Genomic DNA, 24,101 nt, shown 5'->3' with positions numbered 1-24,101 from the left:
CATCATTCACTTGGGCTTCATCATTCATCTCCCTTAGCCTAAGGGACATAATAATAGGACGTTAAATTGAAAGATTTCATTTAATTTCATTTTACCACGTACGAACTTGTTAGAAAGTCGGTTAGAGAAGAAATGTAGAACTAAATAATATGCAAACGAATCGACTCCTGAAAGAAAGGAACAGATGAAGTACGCTAATATATTGCAATACAAGTACAATCAAAACATATAAAAATGAGAACGTAAAACGTTGCTCATAAACCGATTTACGCCTAAAACCGTGCCTCCTGCATATAGATTTTACGGTATTTATCCCATTTTGCATGTTATTTTGTTTTGTTTTATTTTTAGCACTGATACTCTCACAATGTGAAAGCATATGATACGAAAGTAATCTAATAGGAAGCAACTTTGACAAGATAACATAACTCGTTGTTTCATTTCACAGTTAATAATGAAAAAATGAGCTTCAGGCACCGGAGGGATTCGAACCCCTGATCTCCTGTTTACTAGACAGGCGCTTTAACCACTGAGCTACGGTGCCGCTTGCTCAACAGCATTTGCATACTGAATATCTCCCTGAAATGTGACTATAACTAAACTGAGTAAAAAAAAATTAAATCAGATTTATTTCGCAATTAAGGTACTTCAAGACGTGTTAAAAGATTATACTTTAAAAACAATTTGCTTCGGATTATTCCAGTCGAATTTAACATATTGCATTATATTTTGGGGAAATATATACAAAACTAAAGTAATTTTTACAATATAGAAGCGAATAATGATGGCAGATGCTAAGCCAAAAGATCACTACAAACCAATATTTAAAAGCTCGGTATACTTCCAGTACCATGTTGGTATAATTTATATTATATTTACTGATATTTGTAAAGAGACACCTAGAGAGTGTCCTTACGAGAGTAGAACAACATAATCACGATACAAGAAACAAACAACACTTTTCTATTGTAAAAAACTATATTACATAAAATAAAGGATATAAATATAATGCAATCTTGCAATAAACTTTCAAAAATATTCAAAATATTCAGGACTCTGTTGTTAAATTAAAGAAAAAAAAAGAGCTCCAGAAATATTTATTAGAATACTGCTTTTACTCGGTAACTACATTAAAATTTTACATGAACTACAATAAATTAGTGTCATTACTTATTTTTAGGATTAAATATATATGCAGGGATTTCTTTATACACTTCAAGTAATAATTACTTAATCTAACTGCATTTTTAATAATGATATCATGCAAAATGTTATTATTAACCAAGTGTGGGGAGCAGTGGTTTAGTGGTAAAGCGTTCACCTATGGTGCATGGGGTCCTCGTTTCAATCCCAGCTCTCACCAAATGAACTTTGTGGTGGACAAACGTCGTGTGTGTGGGTTTCCTTAGGGTTCTCCCGTTTCCTCCCACTTTCTTCATTTCACTCCATTTATCATCTTCACCTTCATCCTAGCCGACATACCTGTGGGACGTAAAACTTAAAGATTTCATTTCATTTCATTTTATTAACCTAGTGTGTGTAATTTACATTATTATTGTTTGTTTTACTTTTGTGTTTACATATAAGTGACATGTCTACTTCAGATGTATCGTAATACAGTGCTAAATGTATTTAAAAAGGTCGAAAATACAATACAACACAGTAGCTGTCAGGGCGTGCCTGTAGAGGAGTGCCGCTTTGGACTCTTAAATTTAATAATACCTTGCTGCTTTGATTTCAATTAACCCCTACCCAGTAGCAGACTATTAGGGAAATGTATCTTTGACTCGCAATTGCAAGTAATTTGCATAATTTAAGAAGTATGAACAATTTAGAGGAGTGACCGAAGACTTCAAATTCAGTGCTGAGAAATTTCCAACGTTGAAAGTTCATTGAAGATTTTTACAAATCCATCTTCAGAATATTCTAATGCATATATTTCATTATATTCCATTTCCAATTTATTAGTTCTCGTAAACAGAAAAAAAAAACGTGTTATTGTCTCTCTACATCCTACTACCTTTATAAAATTTACAAGTAAGCACATATTTCTGTACTGTCGAAGGCATACGTATCCTGTAAGTAACGAAGCCTGTTCTCTGTGAAAAGCAGTCTTAATAATAATAATAATAATAATAATAATAATAATAATAATAATAATAATAATAATAATAATAATAATAATAATAATAATAATAATAATAATAACGCTCCTAAACTTCTACGTATGCTTGAAAAATCATTGTTATCCTCATGATTCTTAGAAAAGTAATAAAAAATTGAACAAAGGGCTAAAAGTATATACGAGGTGTGTTCGAAAATAAACCGAACTTTTGAAATAGCGCGCCAACCAGCAGAGGGAGCGCGCTACGACTACTGAGAACACCTAGCGGCAGGTTTAGAAAGATTTTTTTTTAAACCTCGTTTCACTATGGCCCTTAGTCGCCGAGCTATAGCCGCTGAAATGAGGACGTGCACAAACTGTTCGTCGGATTAATGGTACAGTGACGACGAAAGAGCTTGAAGGAAGAGGCCTGAATTGTGGGAAAACAAAACTTGATTGGTGCATTGGCTTCGAAAGTTCTGTTTCTTTTTGAACACACCTCGTATTTGTCAACTGTGTTACAATGACAAAAGTGTTGCACAGATGGTAAAAATATATTCTTAAAATTGTAGTACCTTGTTCAAAGTTTTATTTTAATTCACCTTCATACATGCTTCCGTGTAGGCCTAATTGATCCTGTTTTAATTCAATAACGAAAAAAATCTGTATCTCAAGATGTTTGTTTAGACCTATTTTCGGTTATGACATTATTATTATTATTATTATTATTATTATTATTATTATTATTATTATTATTATTATTATTCACTGTTACCTGAAAGCTTACACTGTAGGTAGGAGATTTTATTAAATGAAGCTATTTGTGACCATTCTGTTTATTTCACATATTGTTTTTTAATTTCCGTATTCAACTATAATTCAAAGTATTTTTGTTACAACAATTAGTTATAAAACATTATTTTGATAAATTAGATTTTGAAAATTATTGGGTCGATGCATAAGTTCGTGCGGTTTTCTTTTGGGTTGGCAACATTGCGGCGTGAAGCAATTGTTTATCGTTATTCCGTTGTTTTACCGTAGTTTGGAGTTTGCGTGTTGTGAAACACGGGTTTTCTTGATTGTGAAAGTATTATTGTATATATTTGAGGCAGACTAATATCGAATATCAAGTTGAGAAAAGTGATCATTTCCGTCACATTTTACTCTTCAAATTCAACCGAGGATCCAATGCAGAAGCTGTGAGAACAATTTGTGCAGTGCACGGGAATAAAGCAATTGCTGAAAGAACAGCACATAAATGTTTTTTTCCGCTTTCCAACAGGACGGTTTGACTTTGCTGATGATCCACGTTCTAGACGACCTTCAGATTTTGACGAAAATTGCTTGAATGGGTTGCGTCATGAGAATCCTCGTCAAACAAAGTGGGAAATGGCGCAAGTTTTTGAATGTGTATGCAATGTATTGTTACACTCGTAGAATATGTTAATGTTATGTCTATGTTGTATTTGTATTTGAATTTGAACTGAACAGCAGAATAAATATAAAACATAAGAACCGCACGAACTTATGCATCGACCCAATATATTTTTACGTTTTTTAGATGTTCTTCCCATGTCTGAGAGGTGTATTTACGCAAGGCGTAACTGAAATCTTTGTTTCTCTCTCTCTCTCTCTCTTTTTTTTTTTTTTTTTTTTTTTTTTAATCCAGTTGCACAAACATGATTCATGAAGTTGACAGTGACATTGAAGGGTGCTTCCCGTGGCATTTCAGTCTCCACGGAGCGTTGGTTAACATAACAGCAGACTTTAAAAAAATGAGTCAATGATTGTTACTCAGTGTGCAACGCCCCCTCCCCAACCGACGTTCATCAGAATCACAGCGTTCGAAGCTGCAATACCATAGTGTTATGGGTTAGGAAATCTTTTGAAATAGCTTGAGCCATAAAGAGACTTTCAGGAAAACCACGTGAGAAGTATTTTGACGGGAGACGCTTATTGCACCAGAGATCACGTCAAGAATTGCCCCAACCAAAGAAGCATTCAACAAGGAAAGATCACTCTTAACTAGCAGGTTCAATATTAGACCAAGGGAGAAGTTAGTCAAGGCCTATGTAGGGAGTATTGAATTGTATGGTCCAGAAACCTGGACATTATAGAAATTAGAGAGGAAATATTAAGAAAGCTTCGAAATGTGGTGTTGGAGGAAGATGGAGAAGGAAGAATGAACAAAGACGGTAACAAGCGAAGATGTTTTGAAATAGGTAGGAGAGAAGAGGACGCTTTTAGCCACCATCCTTCGTAGGAAGGTCAATTGGATTGGACATATCTTGCAAAGAAATTGACTTTTTCATACCCCATTGGAGGAAAGATGGAAGAAAAGCGAGGAGTAGGAAGAAGAAGAACACAACTAATCAATGATTTGAAAACCAGAACAAAATATTGGCAGTTAAAAGAGGAAGCTGATGATAGAGAAACGTGGAAAAAACATTTCCATGCCCAAACCTGAAAAAAAGAGAAAAAAGAAACAAATAATTAGTCCTAGAACCTGCTAACAGGTAGAATACTTAGTAATAATAATAATAATTGAACGTGTGTATCGCTCTGTTCTGTAAATCTACGGTGATCTGCAGTAAAAATATCTCAGTACCTTTAGAATTTCTGACCGCTCCGTACGAAGAATATTTAATATGAGCCTTGACTTCCGCCCATACGAACTTGTGGTGAAACAATTGAATGCAGTGGATAAGAGATTCTGCAGTCTTCGTTGCAATGGCATTTTGAATGCTTTTAATGAGGAAATATTTTGAAAACTGTAATTCAAAAAGGAGGCTGTTTTATATCTAATTTTGTAAGCAAAACACTTCGAGTTCTGGCTCAGTTTGGAAATAAACATTATTTGTGAAACAAACATTCTAGTTCCAATTTTAATTTGAAAACTGTCAAGTTTTTCTTTCAGATCTTGTACAATAATATTATCGCTTGCACATACATTTGATTCAATTTGTTCTGTACGATATATACTGGTATATAGTACTCTTCTGGTTGTTTTAACCACTAAGAAATCAATTACATTATTGTTATTATTAGTAGTAATAGTAGTAGTAGTAATAGTAGTAGTAGTAGTAGTAGTAGTAGAATATGAACTAGAAATGAAATGAAATCTTTGAGTTTTACGTCTCACGGTTAGGCTAAAGGAGACGGTGATGATGAGAGATGAATGAAATGGTGGAATGAATAAAGTGGGAGGAAACGGGAGTACCCCGAGAAAACCCATGAGCACGGTGTTTGTCCACCACAAAGTCCACACGGCGCGAGCTGGGATCGCACCAGGGACTCCAAGCACCGGAGGTGAACGCTCTACGACTGAGCCACCGCGCTCCCAATATGAATTAGAAGCCTTTACAGTTGTATGATAGGAATATATAAAATATTTACAAGTAGAGAAGAAAAATGTAAATCTCGTGAGCTTTATCTAGCCATGTAAGAATTTACAGTTAAATGGCAATTTCGTAAACTGTGCCTCACATGTAAAACTTTTTCGTATAAAAGCCGCTTGTGTTTCGTAGTCATTTCAATGATGAATCAAAATACACACTATATTATTTCTACTCGGACTATCACGATAGGGGCCTCTGTGGGACAAGCAGAGCAGTTTATTATGTGCGCCTCCTAACATTTTCGTACCTCACGTTTTGCTTCATTGTTTCATATTTTTATTTCCATCCGTTTGTGGACGTTTCATCTGAATATGCAAGAACACACTATTAAATGGTGGCTGTTTCGTAAACGGTATCCCATTAGAAAAACTTCTTTCTTCAAATTTGTTTGTTTGTTCATGATTTTTTTCAATGATTAAAAAAAATTACAAACTTTGCTATTTAAAATTTTCGGATTGCCCCTCGGTGACCCATGATAGGGAAGCCTCTGAGCCGAAAATACCACTCCATTCGATGAGCCCTCTAGCATTTTGTTTCATCCTTCTCACTCCACCTCTTTACGATTTATAGACATTGGACGCTTTATATGAAATGCCCTATACATATATAGGCCTACTTATGAATAATAACATAAAGATGTTTTAGAATGCCTGCTCAAACCATTCCATTATTTTTTCTTGTTTCAGTTTGAAGTTGCGTATTAACTTATTTGCAATGTCCTCAATAAAACAGGGGTGGAGATATTAGTTTTGAGTTTTGATCAGTATCAGGGGCAGCTTTAGGATTTTAATTTTGGGTAGGCCCGCTCCCTCGCTTATGGATGCATATACACACTTGTTTGATTTGTGACAGTATGAAATTACTTTTACAGTAGGGGTTGATGCTATTTGTTAAATAATTATCTACTATTAATATAAATAGTGGAAAATATATTTACTCTTTATTGTGTCTTTTAGTGTTTATATATTTTTCAAAACTTTTGGGTAGGCCCGTGTCTACCCACTAAAGCCGCCGTTGATCAGTATTGATTTAATTCTTCGCCCTCCAGTCTAGAAATATAATTTTATATACTTTACTCACTTCTCATCTCTCACATATTTCTAGAAACTCACAGAATATAACTTTGAACCAAATACGTGAAAATACTACGAAATGTTGTTGCATAGGTATCACAGGTTGTTGTTAAATCTTACGAAATTGCTTTCTCTTATTAGGCCTAAACATTGAAGAAAATCTGAAGAAGCTATTTTATGAAGGTAAATTCTAACGAACAGAATCGTGGGATGTAAATACTGTTTTGACTCAGAAAATAGCTGAACATTTGGTGTAGTAAAAACAAACCAAATATAATTTTACTGAAACGTAAAAGTCATACATAGATTTCAACGAAAATATTAGGTCTATGACATGAAACTACACTTAAATGATTTTAAAAATGTGGCTTAAGAGTACACATTCATATTGCTCTTCTTACGTTTAGTAGCTACAAGTTTCAGCCGAAGGGATGATGATTATATTAATGTGTTAACTGGTGTTACTGGTGTTTAACTTATACAATTACTACTCTTCTTGTTCCTGATTTCTGATATTCATCAGTTTGAAGATCGTAGCGTGTCCATATCCAACGGGATTACTGAAAGGGACATTTTGGTCATGAAACTCCACATAGATCTAAAGAAGTTTAAGATAAATAACAATCGTAATTTGTTCAGGTCTGAGCTATAGCACTGGAATTTGAGTGTTTTAAAATACAGATACTTAATGAAAGATAATTAGATTTCTCTCCGATGACTGCCCTTGTGTTGTTTTCTTCTGAGACGAGCGGCCTTATTCTGTAGTAACCAACACGCAAATTGCGAAATATAACATAATGCAAAGCATGCAAAAATCAGTTATGACTGCTAAGCCTGTTGATGCAAACTAAAACTCAGATTTTGCGTCTCGTTGACGCAAACCATTAACGAATGTTGTCCAGTTGAACCAATACATGGCTATTGGTTGATAGAACGTACACATTCGAGTCATCTGGTAGCATTGTATTCAACCATTTGACATTACACTGAACTTGTTGGTGAAGACGCTAAAAGGTATCGCTGATAGACTCATCACCATTCAAGGATTTATGTTATTGCTCATCACAGATGTATTAATGTGTCAACATGGACTTGTGATTGGCGCTAGGTTCTTCAAAGCAACAAGAATCCTTTACGCGTTCTGTCTGGCAAACCAATGTTGCCATGTTTTCTCCTTATCTTTATGTCCACCGAGCCAGTTGCCCGGTCGTTTTTCTTCACTCAAAACTTCATTAGATCCAACGTTATCAATTGTTTTTCTTTCTTCTGAATGAATGACAGGCTTTCTCATACTTCTCATTATACATGCAAGGCACACACACATACTTAAATTACTGAAAATAAATAACATGAACAGGAATTGTTAAATTCTGTGATTTCTTAACGTTAGATATGGCATCTCCCTGTTGATATTCGGTGTGGGGGGTGTAGTGTGTCCGTAACCCCTATGGATTGACATATTATTACCATAACTAGTAAAGTGTTGTAAAAGTTGAGACTATACCTATCAACAGTGTGCGAATTAGATAATTTATATTGAGACAAATAAAATTAGGCCAACAGGACGTAGAGTCTGAAGGAGCAATAGTTCAAAATGAGACAATAATGCCTTACCCCCTCCCCCCACACACATAAATATGATATGACATCTGTAATAAATAAGGGATTTATTAATTCAATAAATCTACTGACAATAACTACCGGTATGTATATAGCTCCTTCGTGGCTGAGGGGTTAGCGTTCGCGCCTTTGACGTGGGAGACCCGGGTTCGATTTTCGGATTGAGCTCATGTCGTTCAAATTCCACTTTAATCAATAGCTCCCGTCCCATATAACCTCGCTGCTGAAAGGGACGTTAAATTCAGTCAACTCAACTCAATAACTATGTATATATTGTTTGACATGCACCAGTAGCGTAGGTAGAATTTTTTCAGGGGGCCAATGACGGGCCCCAAAAAAATTTGAGGAGGCCATCTCCGATGAAAAACTTGATTCACACAAATTATATATATATATATATATATATATATATATATATATATATATATATATATATATATACATGAATACGCGACAAAACGTACCACTTGATAGGGCGGTATATATATCGGCCAAAATAAGGTTAAAAGTTGAACAGATTGGTGCTGAGAAAAGTACCGATGCAAGACTAAGACTAAGACTAAGACCATGCCTGCAAGATTCTCGCAACACCAAGACAATACCTGCAAGATTCTCGCCAGACCAAGACCAGCAAGAATCTTGCATATGCAATATTTGAATATTTGCTGATTTCCATCACACTTTATCCAGGCTTTGGACCAGGGACGGATAGGCATTATTAGAGGGGCGCGGGCGCTTTCTCCCACAAGGGCCACTAGCATCTCAATGTCACAAATCAAGTTGCACAGTTTTCTTTCTACAGTAAGTCAATGGTATTAACAATTGACAATTAAAACCTGATATTCTTTCATCCAGTATATTATTCTGAATTGTTCAAAATATTATATGAAGTTCAAGGAGAACGTATACTATATTACAAAATTAGCAGATGTTTTAGTGTACTAGTTTTTGATGCTACTGTATCTATCACTTTTGCATTCGAAATACTTTTTTAATAAATCTTTTTCAATAGCCATCAACAAAATGTTTTTAAATGTTCCTGAGTCATGGTACTCGTTAGCCTATTTTTAATGTATTTCGGTTTATTTCAATTTTGAAAAATTTCTTTCACATGTTACCTGAGTTACGGGCAAAGTCAATAAAAATTTGTATGCTGTAAACCTGGTGCACAAATTACAATTCTGCAAAATTAAAAAGCATCACATTGGACAATTTTGCAACACGTTTTGCATTCGCTTTCCTTGTAAACAAATGTATTTTCTTCTATTTCTGGATCACTTGCACCATCAGCACAGTCATTTTTCCTCGGTTGTGCTAGTCATCAAGACTGACTTTCAAAGACATCCATGTCCTTCAAAAGTCCAAGAGAATACATTTATAGTATCCTTGGAAACTTCTTAACTGAAGTTTTTCAGAAAATATGTAAGTTTATCGAAAGGCACGTCTGGAAGTTCTGTTACTTGGTTGAAGTGGCTAGGGTCCAAATAATCCATAAAGTAAGTTACATTGCTTCTTGAATCTTGAAGAAATACTCAAAACTACCATGTCCAATATTGTGTTGAATGCTTCGATGCAGAACCTGGTCATTGGATAGAAGCAGCTTCATCTTCATATTCACAGGAAAAATCTGTTCATCTCTGAAGGCGAATTGTCGACAGGTCAATAGAAAAAAAATAAATCACGTTCTAAGTCTTCAAATTTGTTATTGGCCCATTCTGCAAAGCTTAATTGTGAATTCTTAACGGATTCAAAATCGTATCTCTACTCTTTCAGTTAGAACAGAGTAGTCTGCACCATCCGATAGGACTACACTAGCAGCACCCTCTATTTGGAGATAGTTTGACAGGGAGGTCGTCACTTGAAATATCTTAAGGAACATTTCTGCTGTCCGAATTGTTTTGAACTTGAGAAGATCTTTTATATATCCTTTCGATTTACACCTTGCTTTTGGTTTGATATTTTCTATAGAAGCAATTTTCTTAATTGTTATGGTCAACTCTATATACAAAGCACTTTTTGGGTTCGAAAAATGACAAACTTTTTCTGAAAAACGGTGTGTTTTCTACCATCTTGTTTCCGCAATAATTGTAAGACGCCTTTGTTAACATTTGATCTTCCAAATGTACATTCGCTGATAAGACTCCGCATAAATATCGCACAGTCATTCAGCAGAACAATGACAGAATCAATGCATTTTTTTTTAGATCACATGTGACATGATTGAGTATATGAGCGTAACACCACACGTGTAACTGAGTTTCTTAGTAGTTAAGCGGTTAGCGTATGCGCCTTTGTCGTGGGAGACTTGGGTTCGATTCCGGGCGGGAGCTCATGTGCTTCGGATTTCCCGTAAATCAGTATGTCCCGTCTCATATAGCCTCGCTGCTAAAAGGGCTGTTAAACTCAAAATCAACTGAATCACACGTGTAACTAATCATAGGTGAATTGAAAAAATCCGAATATTGTCCCTGCATGTTACTTGAGCCATCGGTTGAATTTCAAATACACTTCTTAATATCAAGGTTCAACTTCTGCAGAATTTCCAGCAGTAAACCGCAAAGACACTGGCCTGTGGTAGATATGCATTTTACAATGACAACAATACTTTGTTTAACAACCATTTTAACAACATACCGTAAAACAAGAGCACTGGCCTGAAACTACTATATCTTGAGTAGTGTCTAATAGAACAGAAAATATTGAGAGACTTCTTTCGAAATATCTTCTCTGATAAGTGTGCTGATAGCATTCAAAACATAATTCACCGTGTTTAGTAAAAGTTATGCGACCACTATCCTGCTTACTTCCTCGTATATGACTCTTCTCGGTGACCTTATCTAAATTACTTTTAAGCGGAAGATCAAATTTGCTTAAGAAAGGAATATCCAGGGGTGTAGCCAGCAGGTTTGTGTAAGGGGGGCCCGTCGTTTTTGAGGAGGGGCCAGCTACAATGTACAAAGCCAAAAAAATGTTGCTGCTAGTGTTTTTGAGCCCTGAAAGAAAGGAAATTTGGATTTACTTCTGGAAAACTAAAAACACTATTTTAGCTTATTATTATTATTATTATTATTATTATTATTATTATTATTATTATTATTATTATTATTATTATTATTATTATTATTATTATTATTATTATTATCCATAAATTATATTCAAGATAGTTTTTATTATGCTTAATCAAGAACTACTGCGCGGGACCAAACGCTATACTTTTGTGCATAACTATAAAGGTAACCAAGAAAGTTCTGTCCCTTTTCGTGGAAGCCTGTGTTCAATTGGACCTCACACAGTGAGTTGGATGCGAGTGGAGATAAGGCAAACGTCAGTTGTTGGTGTGGGTATATCCAACATACTACCTGGTTGTGACAATTCAGACACACCGTGAACTTGCGTAAAGACAGAGGGAACATGGAACATCCACAGAGCGTCATAAGAGCATGTATGCTGAACGAGTTCAAATGGAGGTCAAACGCCGCTGTAGCGGGACAGAAGATATGCCAGGCCTTTGGTGAGGGTGTCGTGACGCATCGGACATTGCAGCGATGGTTTAACAAGTTTAAGGACGATGACGAAACACCCGAAAACACCACGTGCCAGAAGACCAACACATGTACAAAGAGGAACTGGGACTACAATTCAGTGTGTGGAGAAACCATTCGGCAGCATATCTATCAACTTGTGAAGCACTACAAGTTGGGTCAATGGGTCTCACATATTTTGACTCCGGGCCAGAAGGCAACGCGGCAGTCGCCTGTGTTTATTTACTGTTTCGGAGCCATTTCTGGACAGGGCGTTGACATGTGATAAAAAAGTGTGTCCTATACGAAGCTCCAAGGCGCCGTCATCATTAGTTAGCATCCCATGAACCGATTTCAAAACAGCCGAAACCCGCACTGTACCAGAATAGGGTCCTTCTCTGTGTTTGGTGCATCGTGCATCGGGAACTGCTACCAGCTGGTCAGAGTATCAATGCAACTGTTTAGTGTCAGCAGTTGAACTGTGCTCAACAAAAACTCAAAACTCTGGAGCCATCGCTTCTGAATTGCAAATGGGTCTTCGTTTACGGGACAACGCTAAGTTCCACGTAGCTAAGATGACTCAGGACACCATTTTCCTTGGATGGGAAACAATATTGCAACCACTATATTCCCCGGGTATTGCACCGTCCGACTATCACCTGTTCCATTCTTTGAACAATCACCTTAGAGGACGCCAATTCAAATCCCTATTAAAAGTCCAAAATGCACCTGATATTTTCTTCGTTTCACGGCCCACCAAGTTCTACCGCGATTGATTCCATGGCCTTCCAGAACGTTTTCAGAAGGTCGTCGATGCTGATGGGGACTATTTTTGATCTTCCAGGTTAGGTGACATATCAATGTTCGAAGGTGGTGGGTGAAAAAGCAATAAAACTTTTCTTGGTTACCTTTATATTTAAATTTAAGACCTTGTATACAGAACCCATCTACACAAGATTGATTTTCTTTGAAATTTCACTTAATTTCTTTACGGTTTTCTGACAAAAATATTTATTATTCGTGACTAAAAAAAAATTATTTTATTACACTGAGTAGAAATAAAAGAGAGAGTGAATGAAATCCAAATTGAATAAAAGCATTGTTTCTCACCAAATTTTTCATCCTCTATGTATTTTAAAACACTTGTTAAAGCATATAAAAATATACTGTACTTACAAATCAGTTTAGTACCTTTGTTTTATGGCTGTATTTCTGGCACCTTGTTAAAACGTGTGTCTTCAAACTGTCAAATATAAATCGCAGTAAATTGTGTAATCTGCTGTCACAAAAAAGGTATCATATTTTTCGATCGGTATAAGGAAGAGATACTATGCCATTTTTCGATCGGTATGGAAAAAAACAATATTTCTCCTTACTATTTTACCATAAACTATTAACTGTCAATAAACTTTGTTACTTCTAAATGAATGAAGCGAGATAATTTTACTATGATGTTTTAAAAGCTGGTCATTTGGGGGGGGGGCAGGAAACCATTTGGCGGGCCGGGCCCCGATGGGCCCCCCCTTGGCTACACCCCTGGGAATATCCAAAAACTTTCCATGATCTATAGCTGTGTATTTCAGTTTATAGGCTGCTACATTTCCTCTGTAAATGAGTCCTCTTTTACCAATGAGTTTCTGACTTTGACAACTCGATACATTACCTGTCTGTTCTTCTCAACCTTATACTGTCGTTGTTTTACCTGTTCATGAGGAAGTAGTTTCTTAACATGAAGTACTACGTTTTGTCGCGGATTAAATATCCGAAATGTTTTAATTAGTCCATGACAGGTTGTAATTTATATAAGTGGTACGTTTTGTCGTGGAATAAATATCAGAAATGCGTTAATTAATCCATTATAGGTTGTCATTTATGACAGGTCGTCAAAAGTGGTACGTTTTGTCGGCACACCATATATATATATTAGGGATGGCCAATTCCGGAATTTTTACTTTCCGGAATCCGGAAAGTAAAATCGGAAAATTCCGGAATTCGGAAAAATTCCGGATTTCGGAAAAAATCCGGATTTCGGAAAAAATCCGGAATTCGGAAAAATTCCGGAATTCGGAAAAATTATTTTTTCTTTTTGTAATCCTAAGAATTTTGTTCAAATGCAAACGAACAAATTTCCTTTTTGTAATCCTAAGAATGTATGATGCAAGTTAAGCTGAAACTTACATCCTAAAGTATACACTACTCAATCTTCCCATGGTTAATGAGATGTAGTCTAAAACTACGATGTACTCCTAATATTTAATTTTTGTTTTACTGTAATATTGTCCAGAGGTAAGACATATATCACACTGAGATAAACAACTTGACATAATGAAGATGTTATCATACGTAGTTTTCCAGAAAATCGTGAGAAACGATTTTTTATGAAGTTAAAATATGCGTCGCTTGTTGCAAGTGTGATGCAATTGATAACTTTTATGCTGGAATAGTCTTATTATTATTATTATTATTATTATTATTATTATTATTATTATTATTATTATTATTAATCGTTTATGTACTGTAAAAGAAAAATATGAACCGTTAAGTAGTAGATTTTATCTGTTGTTTTTTGATATCTTCTAACAGTAATAACAAATTGCTTGTAAATACGCAATGATTATCAAGGACAATGGCATATTAATGTAAGGACTACCCTGCAGATTAGCAATAAACAATAAACAATAACAGATAAACAATAGTCCCCCCCAAAAAAAGTAACTAACTTGGGCACGTCAGAATGTTCGCGAGAATATAGGGACGCATTGAGACTAGCAAAAAACGTGAAGTTATTATTACTCAAAGGGCCGTATGATGGAGACATTAACGTTAATGTTAATGGCACCAATGAGCACTTACTTGCTCTAACGGTTAACCTCATTTTTGAGATGATTCTTAGAAGTGGGCGTGTTGGCATGCAGTTGGAGTACTAACGATTTGCGTCACTATCGAACACTAACGTAGCACTAGCGACGTTTAAAGTCGAAATTGGAGTCTGATATAAGTGGCTTGTCAACTTCACGGACATAATATTTCCTTGAATGCGAGAATTTTGCGCCCGGGAAATTTGCGCCCTACCACAAAAATAGGAAAAAATGCGCTCGCAATATATTTGCACTGGGATGTTTGCGCCCTACCCCAAAAAGAGGGGAAAATGCGCCGGCTATATATTTGCACTGGGATGTTAGCGCCCTACAATTCAACTTATTATTGTATTGTGTAAAGTAACTCTCACTCGCACTTGAACTAGGCTTGCCTCTCATCGTCTCAGTGAGTTACTCCATCCGTTATAATATTCCGAACAAATGAAAAAAATACAATTTTAGTTCACTAAAGGGCAATCCATACAAATACAATTTTTCATTATACTACAAACTTTACAATAAACGTATAAATGACTGATATATAATTATTTATTAATATAATCAAAGAGTATAATTTAATCTACAAAAGGCTGTTTGGCTCTACCCAGATATCTCTGTTCACAATCCTTGCGAGTTGTTTGGCTTTTCAGGGCACAAAATATAGAAAAGAAAATGTAAAGTGAATGGAAAATCAGTTCAGTAATATTATCAAGAAAACTATTTACAGTGTGTTTACTTGCTGGAATTACACTTCAAACACACAATTGCGTTCAGTCGTTCTTTCAGGAAAAATGTTCCGGGGGGCACATTTAGTATTCCGGAGGGGGGTCACTGCTGGTACTATTCTATTTATTATTATATTATAGACGTATTATTTTGGTCTCCTCCGAGGGGGCACTCTGAGAGCTCTGGGGAGGCCAGTGTTCCCCCAAAATCATCTCTGGAAGAAGCAGTGATTGCGTTGATCCGTTGTTTTCTTTTGGCTTATATTGAAGTTTATTCTCCCCTTATATAGCCACAATCAAAATAAATCACAAATGGCATGGTTGTGGGGGGAGGATTGTTTATGTTGTAATGTCAGCCCCTCCGAGGAAATGCGTAAGCTCCAATAGGTTCTTTTATTTCGCAGGGCTCAAACTTCCCGGTGGAGGTACATCGCAGGCGCAATTTTCCCTGTTCTTGAGGTAGGGCGCAAATTTCCCAGACGCAAAATTCTCGACACCGTTCGAATGACCTCGGAAGACGATATCTTTTTCAATACTTTTTTAATATTCTTTTACTCGAGATTTCTTCATAGCTTCTTATTAAAATACTTACTAATATATCCTCATTTTATTGTCCTAACCAATCAATATGGGTATGTTGTCAGTAAAATATTTAGATTGATCGAGCCTCTGGTGTGTAACCACAGTATTTCATATCATGCCCCCATTAGAAATCTTGGCTAAACGAACCAATATATGTTGCCAATAAAATAGTTTAGAATGATTGAGCCCCTGGTAAATAACCACAGTATTTCGTGACAGACCCCCCCTCCTTCCTATTACCATATTCTAGCTACGTGCCTGGCTCAGCTAATTCTCTACATTCTTTACCAAGCACACATTTTCTAAAGCGGAAAATGCTCTCTAAATACCTAAGCTCATTATTTTCAGCAGATGCACAAACTGGGTAACATTCTATCTACATGAATGTTATATATGTCGATTACTGGAAACCGCTTCTCGCTATCTATTACCATATTTACTATATAATGATTAACGTTAAAACCGGAAATGGTGGTTTGTACCGCTTCCGGTTTGAATATTACATTCATCAGGGAACTCGATTCTTAACTATTGACTCTGTACATCATGGCCAAAATTGATTGGTAATCCATCAGATAGTTCTTGAGACTGTTTGTTTCACTGACGGACAGAATGAATATATGGCTATAGAGTTTTGATAAACTAAATTCGTTAATGAGTGATGATGGAACAAATATAAGAAAGGTAGGCCTTCCACCGGGAAAATTTTCGAACACAAAATTAGCCATTGAAAACCCACATGTCCTGGGTTAGAATACCATAGATGAAAACTCTACCACTGAGTCATCAATCACCCGCTTATTAGTTTTGTTAATTATTATATTAATATAAATTAATGAATGCCTGCTTATGTTAATTATTGAACAATTACATTGTAGTATATACTTCGTAAAGTCAAAAATTATAAATTTGTATTTACTGTACATATAGTGAGCGCAGAAAGTGTTCGTACACCTATGCTATTGAAACGAGAATGCCTGCGAAAAAGAAACAGAAAATTTAAGAAGTGTAATAACACACACAATATGAATAATGAAAACTAAGCTTTATGAATATATCAATAAAGAACCACAAAAACAAGTTTAATGGTCAGAAAGTAAATAAATTCCGTAGAAAATGTATAGAGTAGACGCAAAAAGTGATCGTACACCTGACGTACGAATACGAAACAAAGATACCACAACTGGGGTTCACTAGTATTCACCTGAGTATACACCTCTGTATAGCATGACGAGTAACAGAATGAGTTTAGTTGTGAATAGGAGTGAAAAAACTACACGGTGGGCTGTCGAAATGGGAAGCAACCGAACAGAAACAAATGAGGAGACAAGAAAAGTAATTATTAAAGTGCATAAGAAGGGTAAGTCTTTGAGAAAGATAGCAAACCTCAGGGGGAGATCCAGAGGGGGGCGATCGGGGCCATCGCCCCCCCCCCCACAAGAGGAAACTTTCTTATTTTATATACATATAAATAAACCCATCCATAACAAGTTTGGAGCTCTTAAAAGTAGCAGTATTACTGCCGACCGCCCCTTCCCCAGAAGTCCGTCCTGGATCCGCCCCTGTATAGAGTACCCACAATCGAGTATTTTCCGCTGTATGTTTGGAGTCGTTGTCTTGCTGAACAATAAATTGTTTTCAAGAACCATCTTCTGCGCACTAGTATGGAGATATTCCTTTAATATGTTAATATACACTTTGTGGATCATCACTCCATCGATAAGGTGGAGACGACCCACTCATGAGGCACTCATACAACCCCAGATGAGCACGGATCCTCCTCCGTGTCTTACTTTAGGGACGAGATTTTGAGGATTCATCTCTGTATTCACCTTGCGCCATACCATACGCCTCCCATTGGACTCGATAAAATTAAATTTACTTTCGTCCGAAAATATGACCCTATTCCAGAAAGAAGCCTGATCCCTTATCTTTATACTCTTTTTCAAACTTTAGTCTCTTTATACGATTTGTCTTGTTCACCCACAACATTTTCCTGGCTATCCGACCATGATACCCTGCAAATATTCCGCACTGTACTGGCTGATACTTTAACACCGCGTGTTTCCAGATCCGTTGCCAATTGCACAGCACTACTTTTTGGGACCTTTTTTCTTTCCCTAATAATGTAACGTTTAACTTGTTCACTCAACACTCTTGGTCTTCCAGTTCTTTTATTATTATTATTTTTTTTTATTATTATTTTTTTATGGTTTCGCACAGTGATAGAAACATTATACATCGCAATTATTGTTTGTACTGTTGAACGCGGCCTGTCTGCAAGGTTTGCCAGGGGCGGATCCAGGACGGACTTCTGGGGGGGGCGGTTGGCGGTAATACTGCTACTTTTAAGAGCTCCAAACTTGTTATGGATGGGTTTATTTATATATAAAATAAGAGTTTCCTCTTGTGGGGGGGCGATCGCCCCGATCGCCCCCCTCTGGATCCGCCCCTGACTCTATAATACCTTGAAACAGCTTCGCACACCTCCCCAATCCCCAGACATGAACCCCATAGAACATCTATGATCTGTTCTGGAGACAATAATCAGAAGGCACAGCTTGTCTACTAAAGAAGGCCTAAGAAAAGCTATTCAAGAAGAATGGGATATAATCAGTCCCGAAGCTACAGAACTACGAACTACTACAGGTGAAATCAATGCCACGAAGACTACAGACAATCATTAACGCACAGGGTAATCCCACAAAATATTAAATAACGTAATATACTTTATAAGCATTAATTCAAGCATAAGTGTACGGTGACTTTTTGCGTTTACAAAAAAGGAATTCTCTCTTTTCTTCTGAACAAAACAGTGATTTTGTTTGTTTGCCCTTTCTCTTGTATATAGAAATAAAATGTATGAATGTGTAGTCTTAATTCTGGTTATATATATATTTTCCACCTCCCGTTCTCAAGCTAGCTGTTTTCAATATAAAGTATGCACGGTGTACGAACACTTTCTGCGCTCACTGTAGGTATGTTGACAATAAGCGAATGTTATTAGAATATTTGTTGAGATTTATTTTCCTTCACTGCCTTTCCTCTGGTTAAAAAGTAGTTTGCAGTGCTTTGGAGCAGCTGCAGGTGAGAACGCGATAATGTTTGAGACATACCGGCGACTTTTTTGTGTGTGAAAATAAGACCTTTCTCATACAGTAGTAAATAACTGCAGTAGCAATTGTCTACGTAAATGATAAAGACATATCCAACTACAAGAAATTAATACAGTATATATAGCCTATTCATTATTGTGTTTCTCTTTTAACAGCTACTAGCTAAGGATGGCCAATTCCAGAATCTTTACTTTCCGGAATCCGGAAAGTAAAATCGGAAAAATTCCGGATCTCGGAAAAACTCCGATTTTTTTCTAAATTCCGGATTTTTTCCGAATGTCGGAATTTTTCCGAAATCCGGAATTTTTCCGAATTCCGGATTTTTTCTGAATTCCGGAATTTTCCGAAATCCGGAATTTTTCTGAATTCCGGAATTTTTCTGAATTCCGGAATTTTTCTGAATTCCGGAATTTTTCCGAATTCCGGAATTTTTCCGGATTCCGGATTTTTCTGAATTCCGGAATTTTTCCGAATTCCGGAAAGTAAATTTTCCGATTCCGGAAAACAAAATTTCCGGAATTCGGATTCCGGAAAATTTTGGCCATCCCTAATATATATATAAATATATATATATATATATATGTGTGTGTGTGTGTGGGTGGGTGAGAGAGATTGGGGGGAGAGGGAGTGTTCAAAGTGATTGTTTCCATCTTTGTTATTCATGATTTTACTTTTTTCAAAACAGTGAAGATGTAAGAATTTATCTACCTCGAACAACTAGGATACATTATTACAATTGATTTCTTTTCTAATATAAGTTACTTAATCACGGCGTTTAAAATGAAAAATGAAATGAAATCTTTGAGTTTTACGTCCTGCGGTTACGCCGGTTAGGCCAAAGGAGACGGTGATGATGAGTAATGAATGAAATGGTGGAATGAAGAAAGTGGGAGGAAACGGGAGAACCCCGAGAAAACCCACGAGATTTTTAGTGTGTTTGTCCACCACAAAGTTCACTTGGCGGGGGCAGGCGTTTAAAATATGTTTGGCTAGTTGATTTAGGTAGAATCAGAGAAATACATGCACACACACTAAAAATCTAAAGAGAATAATGCGCGTCGTTGAAATTTGCAGCGGATATGCATACTGCTATGTTAGGTTTTCACAAACAGATTAATGAAAACATTCCATTAAAAGTAAACTGAGCTTATTCTATATTTGTAATAGAGAAAGAATACTTAGCAGCTATCTGAATGAAAATGAAACCAATGCTCAACTGCCGAGGTTACGTTATTTTAAATGATTTTTCTCACTCCCACAACAAAGACATTAAATGTAACACTTCATACACTTTTATAAACTACACACTTTCATCGCCTTTTTAAAAACTTTTAATATATAAGTATTATAATTATTACATGAGAATGGAAACTATTTTGTGCTGTGAAAACAGCAGAACGGACAGTATTATTTCAAAACAGGTGGAAGATCATAAATTTCAGTAACTGCGTTTCGTCATGTTACCTTGTTAAAATAAATTAACTTCACTTGTGTGCTTGAGAGTTGTAATACTTAATACATCGCTGTAATACTTCATAAACTTAATTGTGTTTGGGAGGATTTTGAGTTCACATTTGGATGTTTCCAGATCGCTTCGATAATACTGAGCCATAGGCTCTACAATGTTGTAATTTAGAAAGTTTCCTTTTTTTTTTTTTTTTGTAGAGCGGTGATTGATCTAATGATTTTGCTACATGATCCAAAGCGGTTTTCCATCTCATTGATTGCCTTATCAATAGTAGGCAGAAAAATGTCTCTTAGTATATTATCTTTAGGAAATCCGTTTTCTGCCTCCAATGAAGCAAGAGATTCATCCAAACTGAATTTGTAATATTTTGATGGCAAATGTCTAGTTCGTTTTCACGAAGAAACCCTATAGCAGGGATGCAAATAACCACTCACCCAGGGCGAGTGGTTCATTGGTGCGGGCGAGTATTTGATATTATAGCGAAGGTAAGTAAATAACTTCTATTGTAGGATGTGGTCTAGTAGCTTGTTTTCTTAGGCTAGTAAAATTTTTTTGCTTATTTGCATCTGTTTCCGGCTCTGGAATTTCAAGACCATTTTCTCTGCATATCTCCATATATTCTTGATAAATTTCTTCGGATGTTCGTTGAGAGTTACATCCTCCAGACCTCATCTTCGACTTTGTTTAACCTTAACGATAACACGTTACTAAATATCGCTTCAGGTACACCACACGATTTCAAGATGTGTTGTGGAGACTGTTCTCCATAAGTGTTGCATTTCGGTCAGCGTTATTCTCTAGAACTAGTTAGTGCTAATAACAATTACTTCAATTTACGGTAAAACGCATGAGTTAAATGAGTAGAAAAATTGCTTTTATATTAAATATTTTTTTAAAAAATAATAATTAAAAATTATAATAACTGTTCCGTTGTTAGAAATGGTTATAATAAGTTTGAATCCACATTAGGTAAACAAAATATAATTTCGAAAATATTAACAAAGCAAATTATCATGGCTAGTTGTGTAGAAATTTTAGAAGTAAGTTAATCTAACAGGCAAGGAATACCAGTAGAAGGGAGGACTTCTTTCCCCTCCCTTTGACTTCTGGAAAGAGTTGATTGACGCAACACGTCAGAAAAGCGTAGAGTGTTATCGTCAGGGTTAAAGTAGTGAAGATACAAGAATCAAACCTTTCAACATGTCTGCATCTACTTTCTGCAGAAAATTACTTGCTTCTTTAAAATGAGCAAAAGTTGGTGTATTAACAAAGCAAACACGCAAATTTAAAATATATTTGCAAAAGAATACCGTTTGCTTCCGCTGATCGTTCCAGTTTTCCTCCTGCTTTTTTCACGAGAACTAAGATACGTAGTTGTGCTGCAAAAGTTTCAGAAATAACACTTCTCTTTGAATTATCCTCTTTTTCCTCATCAATTTCTTCGTCGCAACCTAGTGACACTTCATCCTCACTAGTTTTTAATTCACTATTGTCATATTAATTCCTCAAAATATGTACTAGGTAAGAACCGGATTTTAAGGTGCAAAAATGTGGTAGGAGAAAATGAATAAAAGGGGCTGAAAAGTCATTCAAAAAGGTGCAAAAAAAGGTGCTAATAGGCTATCCTTATTAAGTGCTATAGTATACAGTTACATGAACATTCTTTATTCATTACACCAACAAATATTGTTAAAGTCTTGGCTTTAAACATTGGACATAAATTGCAAAACTGTTTTATTTCATCCTAAACTTGTGCAACATTCAACATTCTTGTAATAAAATTGTGGTTAAAACCAACTCGGTATTAAAAAAAAAAAGAACTTTAATTTAGCAATATTGTGGCTTGAGAAACCGTCACATACTTTTGAATTTTCAGAAATTAATTATACTTGATTATGCACAGCATTTCTATATTTTCAAATTTTAGTTTCTGTTGCTTGGAGCTCAACTTCGCTCGACACCAACGGAAACCAGTGGTACGCATCTTGTAAGCGCATGGACAGGAAGTTCAGTTGACGTTGCAAAGGTTTTTATGTCCGGATTGTTTTGCAAATTCAGTGCAAATTTATCCCTAGTAAATCCGTCAAGATTTCGTCTAAATTTATGGAATGTTATGTGTAAACTAGATTGAAAATAAAACAAATTGTTCTATCCAATTTTTTATAAAAAAAGAGAGAAAAAGGGACAATAAAGTGCTGAAGGCTACAAGAAGTAATAAAAAGGGAAATTTTATGAATCTAGCAAAAAAGGTGCAACATTTACGAAAAAGGTGCAACAACGTGCGTTCATTTCAGTTCGTTTTATGCCCGGAAATACATATTTTGAATTTTGGTTGTTATAACAACTACATTTTTAGAAAAGGTGCTGCACCTTAAAATCCGCTCTCTAATTATCACTAACACCTCCTTTACTGCAAGACTTACACTGTTATTACAACTGCCCAGGGAAACTGATGAAGCTGAAGCGCCAGCGGAGTTCTTTGCATCTTTCTCGCCGATTGTTCGTATACTTGCAGAGTTAAAAAAATCTGTGATACTTTCTCTTACTCATTGTTAATATTACACTTGTAACAGAATAATGAGCCTACTCTCCAAATTCACATTGCAGTTTTAATAATTTAAACCATCGTTCCCTTTATGTTTCCTAAGTTTGTTGTTAAATGAATAAAATTATGCAGCTTCAATTACCTGAAATACTAACACCATCAGCCAAATTATTGAATAACTGTTTCTGGCTGTTAAATATAGCCCTACTGTACTACACAAACGCTCGAAAGAAAAGCACTGAATCAAATAATCAGTCTGTTCCTAAAGAAACAATCGTACTGATTTTATACTGGGTTGGAATAAAGGTGTGGAGGGCATGTTTTCTCCTTTTGTGTATGTATGCATATGTTTGTGTGTGTCTGAGAGAGGGAGAGAGAACTTTATCAAATAAATGCATAAATGCCACACTAACAATTGCAGACGATTGTATACAGTAAATTCCTATATACAACCAACTGTTTACCTAACTTCGAAGTAGAAGAGTGGTAGTTAAGTCTACCAGACCAAATGTCTCGATTTAGTCGGGACACTTCTTTCTTTTTGGCCCTACTCCGGGACTTCTGAAATGAATTATCGTAAAGTTCTTATTTTTAAAAATTATACAGTGCTATTTTATTTCACACTGTTCATTGTTATTTTTTCTGAACTCACCGTTTCACGATCCATAGCAATATCTCTGTGTGGGGTGGGGGGCATTAGGGGGGCCAAGAATTTGAGCAAGTGGGTCTGCCCCCCGGCCTTCCCTTGGCTCCGCCACTGACATGCACACATTACACCTAACCTTTCTGAAGGTGTTTAATTGATAATTTTAGTGGTTTTCATAATTTTGAAGTAGGTTTTCTTTCGCAAGGCTGTGTGTAAATTTCAATATGAGTGGAAAAATTAACATATGCTTGTGATCATGACTATCACTTGGGCTGAATTATTAAGTAAATAAACCTTAGAAAGCTATGAACGCAGGAGTGAATACAATATTAAACCGGACTTACTTTTCTTTTTTCTTTTAAAAAAATACGTGTTAGCCTATCATACGAAAAATGAATTGTTGCTGTTCCCTATTTCTGGCATCAAGGTCAAATCGAAAGCCAAA

General features: G+C 35.9%; 1 non-coding gene across 1 annotated transcript; it reads right to left on the bottom strand.

Annotated features, from left to right (window-relative positions):
- Positions 1-471: 471 nt before the first annotated feature.
- Positions 472-544, bottom strand: TRNAT-AGU (transfer RNA threonine (anticodon AGU)). The gene has a single exon. It is a non-coding gene; the product is annotated as a tRNA-Thr (tRNA).
- Positions 545-24,101: the final 23,557 nt, after the last annotated feature.

This window comes from Thermobia domestica, chromosome 17, assembly GCF_964235325.1.
Source record: "Thermobia domestica chromosome 17, izTheDome1.hap1.1, whole genome shotgun sequence".
Lineage (NCBI taxonomy): Eukaryota > Metazoa > Arthropoda > Insecta > Zygentoma > Lepismatidae > Thermobia > Thermobia domestica.
The sequence above is the reverse complement of the archived record's forward strand: the minus strand, read 5'-3'. Positions and strand labels throughout refer to the sequence as shown.